The sequence below is a fragment of the Bactrocera latifrons genome, unplaced genomic scaffold (assembly GCF_001853355.1).
Source record: "Bactrocera latifrons isolate USDA-ARS-PBARC rearing strain unplaced genomic scaffold, ASM185335v1 scaffold_927, whole genome shotgun sequence".
NCBI lineage: Eukaryota > Metazoa > Arthropoda > Insecta > Diptera > Tephritidae > Bactrocera > Bactrocera latifrons.
Genome location: NW_017537631.1, coordinates 26,252 through 36,882, shown reverse-complemented (window position 1 = coordinate 36,882; position 10,631 = coordinate 26,252).

Here is a 10,631-nt window from a genome sequence, read left to right as displayed (position 1 = left end):
GGGGCATTGTTGCAACGGGCAGCTTTGTGACCCTCTTGGCCACACCTCCGGCAGACATCGGACTTGGCCCGACAMTCTTTAACCCGGTGGTCGAAGCCCATGCACCGGAAACAACCGGCAACTGKGCTATCTGCGCGCACACGGAAGGAGAACCACTTCACGTAGACCCTTCCTGTTTCCAAAAGAGAAGACATTACCATGTCTTCTCCTTCCAGGACGACGTTCGTCCTCCCATCACCCTTAACTTCCCAGGGCTTGCTYACMACCCTGAGATCGGCTTTCTTAGCCCCTGGACAACGCTCCTTTATGTTATGCTCGAAGAGTTCCTCCATGAACTCTTCAAGCTTCAGTTCAGTGTGCACACCCTGCACAATGACCCTCTGTCCCATCTTCTTGTTGACGGTCACATTCAGACCGACCTCAGAAAACTTGGTGTTATTAACCACCTTGTCACTTTCCATGATGGAGGGGGTCCGGATGACCACACGACCACCTTTAATTGGTTTCATGGCGTGCACACGCACGCCAAGAGAAGGACCCACTTCCTTCTCTACCTTTTTGACCACCTCTTTGGATGAGGTGGCAGGAGCCTTGCTGCTAACAACTACAGACCAGGTCTCCGTTGGTCTCGGCATGGCGCCGAAGGTGATACCGCGGATGCCACAGATGCATACGTGGCCATGTGGGACGGCCCACAACCCCCCTTTAGGGCGTCAACTTGCCCACGGAGATGGGCATTCTCCGTTATCACGGTCATGRGGATCTCCTCATACCGTGACGAAAAATCCAACAATTTTTTCATTGTTGGAGCACCCAGTCCCAACCCGAAAACCACATCGCTTACGTTCACGGAAACAGCTTTTAAGGCTGCCACGTGGGCGAAAGCACCCCTTCCCTCCATTTTATTTCGACTTACTTTTTCCGCTGTTGTTGCCTTCTGGACCACACCTCCATTCGCTGGGCGTTTCTCCTCTCCGCTGCTTCTCTTCTTGCCGGCATCCTTATATTCCTTGGCAGTGCTCGCCACACTGCTGTCTCTGCCTGAGGCGCTGCTCTTCCCCTCCTTAGTTGACGACCCTTTACGGGCCTTCCTYTTCGGCGACGGCGGCTTAATTCGGACTCCATCAGAGTCAGAAGAACCCTTCACTTCCACTGTTGTCACGTACTCCTCTCGTCTCGGGATTTACCCTTCCTCTTTGTAGGAGGCATTTCAGCCCCACAAAATTTCCACGAATGTGAAAGCACTTAGTGTCACTGTGTTTATTTTTGTTGGAAAAACCCGAACCGGATTAAGTCCACTTAAAACCAAACACGCGGTGTTTTTACGCACTGGAGTTTCTACCTGCTTTAGGTAGCACACACACACGCACTTTGTCACTGTGCTGAATGCACTATTTYTGGGAAACTACCCACACTGAATTTGCGTTCTACCTGCTTTAGGTAGCACGCACACTTTTGGCACAGTCACTGCGCTTAATCTTTTGTGTTGCACACACACACACACTTTGTCACTGCGCACTAAATTTTGCGTCTATTATTCACTGTCTGGGAAAATCCCACACTAATCCCCTTTTTCTTGGGAAACTGTTATCCCGCACTAAACTTGCGTCTATTGTTCGCAATATAATAGCCTTTTAATTGTTTTGCACTGGGCACAAAGGCGCAAACACAAACACTGTCACAGTCTTTGTCACTGAATTAACGCTCGGTAAATTGCAACGATCCGCGCACACGTCCGTTCGCTCTGAGCTTCAACACGCAACTGTCCGCACAAGGACAGGCGGTTTAGCCTTTGTGTACATTCCTCAACTTAAAGCGATTTGGTCTCGTATGACAAGATCGCTTTTAGAGCCGCTTGACTATCGCTGAGAATAGCTGAGGTTGACTTCAGCGCACTGATAGATGGCAAAAACTTTTGCTTGGAAGATTTTGGGAAGCAGCCCATAGGTATGGGCAGCTCGGTACATGGTCCGACAATACTTGCGCCAATATCTTCCGTGGTTTTAGAGCCATCAGTGTACCATTGAATGGTAGTGTCCTCCAGCAGCCTTTCCAGCGTGGAGTCATTCCACTCCGTTTTGCTGCCTAGAGTAGCTTTAAAGTACTTCTTGAGGTTAATTTTCTTCGTGGTGCTGACCTTTGGGAAGAGGGCTAGCGGTGTGCTTTCCGCTAGTGAGTCCATCTGTCTAGAAGACACTACCTTCCCTCTTCCACAGCCTTCTGTTAGCATTACCAGCATGGTGTGTTTTGCTGCTAGCTTGATCACCTGATGCAGCGGTGTAAGCTCTAGTATGACTTCCAGTGCCACCGTGGGGCATGTGCGCTTTGCCCCCGAGGCACAGAGACATGCAAGTCTTTGCAGCTTTGACAGCCTCCGAATCACCGAAGACTGCGCTGCTTTGGTGGCCCAGGCAACCGCTCCATAGCTGACGATAGGCCTCACTATCATGGTATACAGAAATCTGATGATACTTGGCTTGCATCCCTATGATCTGCCGGCCAGGCGTCTGCAAATCATAAGTGCGTTTGTTGCTTTGGACAGCGTTAAGTCCAAATGCCTACTCCACCCTAATGATGAGTCTAAGGTGAGACCAAGGAATTTGACCTCTTTAGACATTTCCACCTCTGTGCCTTCAATCGTTGGGGACCTCAGGCCCGGAAGAGATCTCCGTTTAATGAATGGGATCACGGTGGTTTTTGCTAGGTTGATATTTAGTCCTACTGTCTTGCACCATCCTTTCGCCAAGTTTAAGCCCCTTTGTACAATGTCACAGAGAGTGTTCTCAAATCTACCTCTCGCCATTATGACAATGTCGTCCGCGTATCCTTGACAGCGGATTCCATTGCTGGTGAGCAGGTCGTGTAGTTCGTCTGCTATCAGGCTCCAAAGCAGAGGGGATAGTACTCCACCCTGTGGGCAGCCCCTTGTGGTGCCAAGACGAATCTTACTTTCTCCCGTTGTTGTTTCTGCTATCCTAGTGCGCAGAAGGGCTTCTATCCATCTGCCTATCGGGGCGGTTATGGTCCTTTTCTTGAGTGCCTTAATCACGCTTGTGTGAGACGTGTTAGCAAATGCACCCTCAATGTCTACGAAGGCACAGATCGCAACCTCGCCATTATCCAGCGAATCCTGCAGCTCAGACGTGAGTTGGTACAGAGCAGTGTTTGTGGATCTACCCGCTCTGTACGCATGTTGTTGGCATGTAGGTTGTCTATTACTTTTTCAATCCCCTTTAGCATGAAGGATGTGAGACTTATAGGCCGGAACGATTTGGCTAGCGAATAGTCTCTCCTCCCTACCTTATGGGTGAAAATTACTTTTGCAATTCTCCATGGCTAAGGAATATACGACATCGCCAGGCCATCTCCAATACCATATATTGTTTTTTACGTTTGTTTACATAAATCTTACTGCTACTTATATAATTGAGATGCTGATTTTTTACTAATAAATAACTATTTGGGTTGTTATTGTTCGTTGTACTGATAGTGCACTTTTATTACTCCAAGATAAGGCTGTTTTGAAATAGATTTAAGATTTTATAACTTATAGTTAGGCTTTTAAAACAAAACGCAGATTCAATAAATAAAAAAGATAGTGAAACAAAAAAACACATATTGACTGACGACCAAGAGTTGCTCAGAATCCATTATTCGCTGGATATTATAAAATAATATAAAAACTTCCTTTTCAATATTGTGTCTGGTGGCAAAACGTGTTGTCTCAAATATGATCCCAAAACGACACGCCAAGGTGCTGGACGCATCTAAACTCAAATTGCGAATGGACAAGTCAAGAGTGAAAAAAATACTGATTTGATTTTATGATTTCAAGATCGTTATGCAGACGTAGAGGCCATTCAAAGGCTTGCACTGGCAAACTGGCGGCCATACCGGCCAACGAGCTAAAACACTCGTTCGGCGTGCTTTTGGACTGCCCACAAAGCTACTTTGAATAAAAAAAAATTCATTTTGCCGAAAAAAAACATTTTTTATTTTTTTTTATTTTTTTTTTTGAAAAATCCTGTTTACTTTGAAAGGTATGAAGTGCAATAAAGAATTAAATTTTATTTAGACTCCATGTGTTTTTTTTCGTCGCAATTTTCGGCAAGTTCAAGTATTTTTGTACAAACAATACACATCTTCGCGGTAGTTTGTCCAGCTGTTAAAGACTGGTATTTAGAACTCACTTCAAATTATCACAAAAGAAGCGGTGACAAAACGTTTAATCAAGGAGTCTTGCAGCAAATTCATCGGGAAAAAAGTGCAGCCAAATATCTGCACTAATAAATAAATTGTCTATGGATCAAATGTCGTACCAATAAGTAAATAAATTTTGTCGGTCATATCAAATGTCGTATCAGCAAGGGGGAGCCCTAAGGATGATTTCAGATAAAGGTGTCGACCTTACATACTACTGTTTTATTCGTTAGTAGCACGTAGATTTAATATTGGATCAAAAATTTCTCATCGATAAGGAATATTAATCGCATTGTTGCAGTTCGTTTAGTATTGTTTATAATTGGCGTCTATACACCTTCTATATTTACTATATTGAGAATCTAATGGCTTGATCATATCTATACGTTATTAGTGGGAATATGATCTTCGGTAAATAAATGTAAATTGTAAATCTTAGATGGTCATATTTGATAACATTTATTAACTTACGCTACAGGTCACGGATAGACTTCGAATCACAATTTCCTCACTTTCCTTTGAGTATTGTCACGGAAACCACATTGTTCATCAATTTACTTACCACCAAACGCGTAAAGTTACAAAGTTTTTTTTTTTACTTATGTTTAGGTGTAAATTGTGCCTTGATAAGCCAAGCTTATCCAAGGTGTTTAAATATTCAATTGATTAGTTAGTGGTTTTCATATTGATGAAATTGCTTAGATAAATCTTCAGCAGATTTATCATTAAGCAACGCAGATCTCATATTTATTTTCAGCTCAAGTTTCTTCATACAAATAGTTGCATAGATTTGATGATTTGAGATAAGCGTTTATTTCATATGCAGCCGTTGATCTTAGAATTACTGGCAGTGTTTGGCGAGAATCACAAGACAATAGAATCGTTGCTCATCCAAAACATCTTGGGTTAATTGCTGAGTTTTTTACAATAATGTTGGATCTTATCAGTTCCACCGAGGGCATACAAGAAATACAAACCACCATTTCCTTCGTCAATTGTATCATATTTAAACTTCCTTTTGCTGGGGATACGAGTACAACAGGGGTACAATGAACTGCTAAATTTAATAATTGGTTATCGTATTCATGTTTTAGTTTCACTCCTAGATTTAATGTGTCATTTATTTCACGATTTGTCGCTTTTATTCCTAACCTGACTAATAAATTATTGCACACGACGTAACACAAGTCTTGGACCAAGAGTAAAGTCCGATTATGTATCCCTATGCTCCATTTCTAATTTGGCGAACATGTCGACGCAATACTGCTGACGCAATAGACGAAACTGCAACAAATAATAAAGTGATATGTAGTACATACGTAATAATCGAGCCAGCTTTTTTGGTAGAGTCTTCATCCTAAATAAAAAACGAGATTTTATATTTCGTAGCTAAGGTTTTACATAGTTATAAAGGGATGAAGATAACTTAATTTAACAGTCATCGACTATCTCTCGTGCCGTAAAGACGTATTTTGTTTTTCGCTTACGCAGTGCTTTTCTTAATTTCATCTACTACTTAATTCGTTTTTCACCGCTCGAGAGTGCTTTATTTCTTTCATTATTCATATTTACATTGCTCACTAGCATTCTAACCTCAAAAACATAAACTTTTACACGTGTATGATGGCTCCGAGGTCATCAAATATCAGGGAGAATCGCTTCTCTATACTTGATACGGGACCTAAAAGAAAAAACGCAAACCTCCAATAACTGTTCAATTAGAAGATTTCCCATTTCTTCCTGAAAATAAAGCAGACGACCCAAAATTTATTGTGATTGAAGCTACTGATCTCTCCAGACCTAATACATCCTAATAATGTTTCGCAATACACCATACTATAAAATAAATTAGAAGTGAAGTGCATAAAATATCCACTCTTCGTGATGGAAAACTATTGATTCTGGTAAAGAATAACAAAATAGCGGAAAAATTTCTAAGGGCTAAACAATTGGTAGGCGTCTGTCCTATATTAGCCACGCTACATGCATCACTCAATCAAGTGAAAGGCACCGTATACGCTCCTTCTCTCAACAACGTTGCAGAGGAGGAAATCATTAAAGAATTATCCTCCCAAGGAGTGGATGAAGTTAAAAAATATATCGATGGGAAATTATTACCATCGGCAGTGGTCTTGCTCATTTTTAATCTTTATAATTTACCCAATAAAATCGATATCGCCTGGTGCAAAGTATTAGTTCGTCAATATATATCTCTTCCCATGCGATGCAAATCTTGTCAGATTCTTGGGCATACAAAAAATAAATGCCAACGCTCTCCTCTCTGTGAAAACTGATCCCTCGCTCCTCATTCTCCTTCCGACTGTGATCGCAAAACACAAACCAATATTGACAATTTAAACCTTTCCCACATTTCTACCACTCCTAGCAAACAAGCCAACATACCAGACTCCCCGAAAGTAGAATCTGATACAGCTATAAAAAGAAATAATAACATTCCATCAACTATCATCACCAACAAATAAAATAACTCTTCCAACTCTCCAGTTTTGGGTATCTCATATCCAATCACAGATCAAAACCAAATAGAAACAAACTATAATATAAATCCACCTCTTCAACCAAACTCACCATACTCTTTCTCTCAATTATCATGTTATCAACCTCTCCCAACTCTCTCTCAAGTTCTCGCTACCCAAGAACAAAATACATCTGAAAACGAAATGCTATAATAACGAAACACTTCATATACGACTATTCACATAAATACATATTCTCACGTTCTGCTATCCGCTCATTTTTATCAATGGTATTAAAACTCATCCAATGGAACATGAATGGATACTGGAACAATTACCACGAGCTGCAATTACTTATCAAAGAAAAGAACCCAGATGTGATATGTATTTAGGAAACTCACATTTCAATAACAAATATCCAAAAAACATACTTTCCAAACAATACACTGGTTATTTTTTTAATTTAAACAACATACATACATACTAACAAACAAGGAGTTGGTATACTAGTTAAAAGACATATACATACCTCATGAAATTTTTAATATTTCTGCAACATTATCTAACATATCAATGAAATTAAAACTTGGCCATCCAATTTGTGTTGTTAATACTTACATTCCCCCTCAGCAAATTTTTAACGAATCCGACCTAAGGTGTATATATCATCAGCATACCAAACCTTTTCTTTGGATTGGCGACTTCAATGCTTGGAACCCACTTTGGGGCTCTCCCAAATCAAATCCAAGGGGCTTGATAATTGAAAACCTTATAACAAACCACCAATTGTCATTACTCAATAATGACGCTCCCACCCACTTTTCAACTCATTCAACCTTCACCAACCTGTCTCCGAGAATCGAATGGAGTGTTTTTTCCGAACTTAAAGGTAGTGATCACTTCCCAATTTCAATCAATATTGCTACTGTCCTACATCCTACAAAATCCACTCACTTCCCCGATTTAAGACAGACCTAGCTAAGTGGGACAAATATCAAGCAGAAATTTTAAATAGTATGAAATACTCGCCGCCAAGCAATATAAACCGAGAAACCTCTTTTATTACAAAAACTATACGCTCGGCAGCTAACAAATCAATTCTCCAAAGTATAAGAAACATTTCCAAAGCCTCCCCCATTTGGTGGAATAAAGAGCTTGAAGACCTTCGCACCCAATAAATTGAATGCTGGAAAACTCTAAGAAATTCCATAACCGATGCAAATATAATTAACTTTAAAAAGACGAATGCTCATTTCAAAAGGGCGGCCAAGGCAGCCAAGAAAAAGAATTTTGAAACTTTTACCTCGCATATTTCTCTTCATCAACCTCCAAAAAAAATTTGGCATGGCATCAAACTTCTAACCAGTACCCCACACCCCCATATAGCAATTATTCAATCCGAGGGAACAGTTCTATCCGACTCCATAGAAATTGGAGCAGCTTTTGCACAACATTGGCCTCAGTTGACGTCAACTTTTCTGAAGAATACATCCAAGAAAAACATCGTTGGCTTTCCATGCACTACGCTCCTATAAACCTTTCCTTACCGGCAATTCACTTAGACAATACGATAACATACTGTGAAGTGGAATCTTCACTCGTTCATGCCAAAGGCAAAATACCTGGCATCGATCGTATATCTCATCCGATGCTTTAAAATCTACCCCTAATTGCCAAAGAAAAATTACTATCCCGCTACAACAATATCTTTGCGAAAAGCTACTATCCTCATACTAGGAAAACTGCCGCGATCATTCCAATAATCAAACCACATAAGCGGTCCAACTTGATTTCTTCTTATAGACCTATTTCTTTGCTTTCTTGCCTCAGCAAAACGTTTGAAAAACTAATTTGCTTCATTACTAAAAAATAATCGTATCAAACATAATCAAACTGCCTTTAGAAGCAGACACTTTTCACTTTTGCATTTGCAACATTTTGTATCCGACTCGATAGCCACAAAAAACCACGCTACAATCTTGGCTACCGACTTCGAGAAAGCCTTTGATCTCGTTGGCGTTCACGCAGTACTGAGCTAACTTGCAGACTGGAAGGTTGGTCCAAAAGCTTTTATGATAAAATCATATCCAAACACTGGCATTCAGAAATGTATACCGATTGCAGCTAAACACAAAAGGAATTTTCAACTCAAGTCTACTCTCCGCCACAGTCTTCAGTTTGCTAAAGCTTTAAACATTCATATTCCATCGAAATTTTATACAACCAACACTCAACCTGAATGGCTGATTAGTGATGTTTCAATAAATACATCTCTACATAATTTCAAAAAATCCACCACCAGTAAAACAGTTTTTCAACAAAGCTTCTTAGAAGTAACCAACGTCTATAAGAATAAAAAATTTAAATAAATTTTCACAGATGCGTCCAAATTAACTAACACTGCCTATGCTGTTACCACAGCTAATGGGACAATTATTACTGGCGGAATCCTTCCATCATATTCGTCCGTATTTACCGCCGAGGCAATTGGAATATATATGGCATTAAAATATGCTATCTTACAAAAAGGCAAATTCCTTATTTGCTCAGACAGCTTCTCCTCCTTGAACGCCATACGCAACATACGAAATAATTCCATAGTAATATCTAAAATTAGAGATATTTGCATGAAATATAAAAGAAAATTAGCTCTCCTCTGGGTGCCTTTAATTCTAGTAAATATCAAACATTGTTAAATACACCATCTTTCGCAAACATTGTTAATATATGTAATTTTCTAAAAGAATGTAATTTTTATACTATTATATCGGAGGCGATGGCCATAGTAGCTTGTACTCCTTTTTTATTATTAGGTTTAATATTTTGTATATTTTTCCTAATAAAATAATTATAATAATAATAATTTCATTTACTAAGGGGTGGAGATAACTGACTTTAATTCGGTTGCCAGTCTTTTATCCAAAACCAAACAATGTAAAATATACGTCATGTTGAACAATGATATTTATACATACAATGGATTAATCATTTTGATATTAAAATAATACCCATCTTGTCTTGCCAAGACTTCAGCCGGTATTGCAACGTGTTATATGGACGATGTGTTTCTGATTATAGTTACCTAGTATCTCGACAAGTGAGCACAAAGGCAAATTAATTTTTCCACCAAGGCAGAACAATCGGGCGTTTCTCCGGTAAACTTCATCGCTAGCACACAAGCAGTAATTAGTGACGCAATCGCAATTGTTCACTTGCAGCTATGGCACGGTATTTAATTTTTGCAAATAATAAAATATTCAAATGATTTTTACAAACTAGAATTTTGAACAAATGTTTATGCAATTTTCAACCAAAGTGGGTTACCCATTCCTGAGTTAGAAATAGTGAAACAAACACGAYTTTTTATATAGTACTACTAATATTATCTATATTATTTCTATTGGTTATATTGTAACTATTAGGTAATGAGGAGGTGTTAGTTTACAAAAAAAAAAATAAATAAAATAATCTAAAAGCAGTTCGTGTGTTAATAGAGCATCGCTTTTTGTAATCGTTTCGATTTAAATATTTCACTACTCCGCTATATTTTTATCCTAGATATCGCGTTTGGTTTGTTATGAATGCATTTGCGTCCTTCGCTCTACTACTTTCTTTAATCCATATATAATAGGTGGGGAAGGTGGGGAATGTTGGGCACATGGGGCCAGCGCGATATTTTTTTCCCTAGTATAGGTTGACAGCTGCAACCAACTGTCATCGGCTCCTCTCATACTAAGCTCAGTTTCCATATAGCACTCGAGCTGTGAACACGTGTTACAACCTCTCTGCGACAGCAAAAAGAAATTCGACACTCCGAAAGTTTTTTTTTCAACTCTGTGTGCAGTTGATTTTTTTCACATTTTCCAATAAATTCATCCAGGAAAATGTGTTTATAATATTAGTTGAGCCTTTAGCCTTCGACACACAAAAGAAATTTTTCACGAATTTACATTG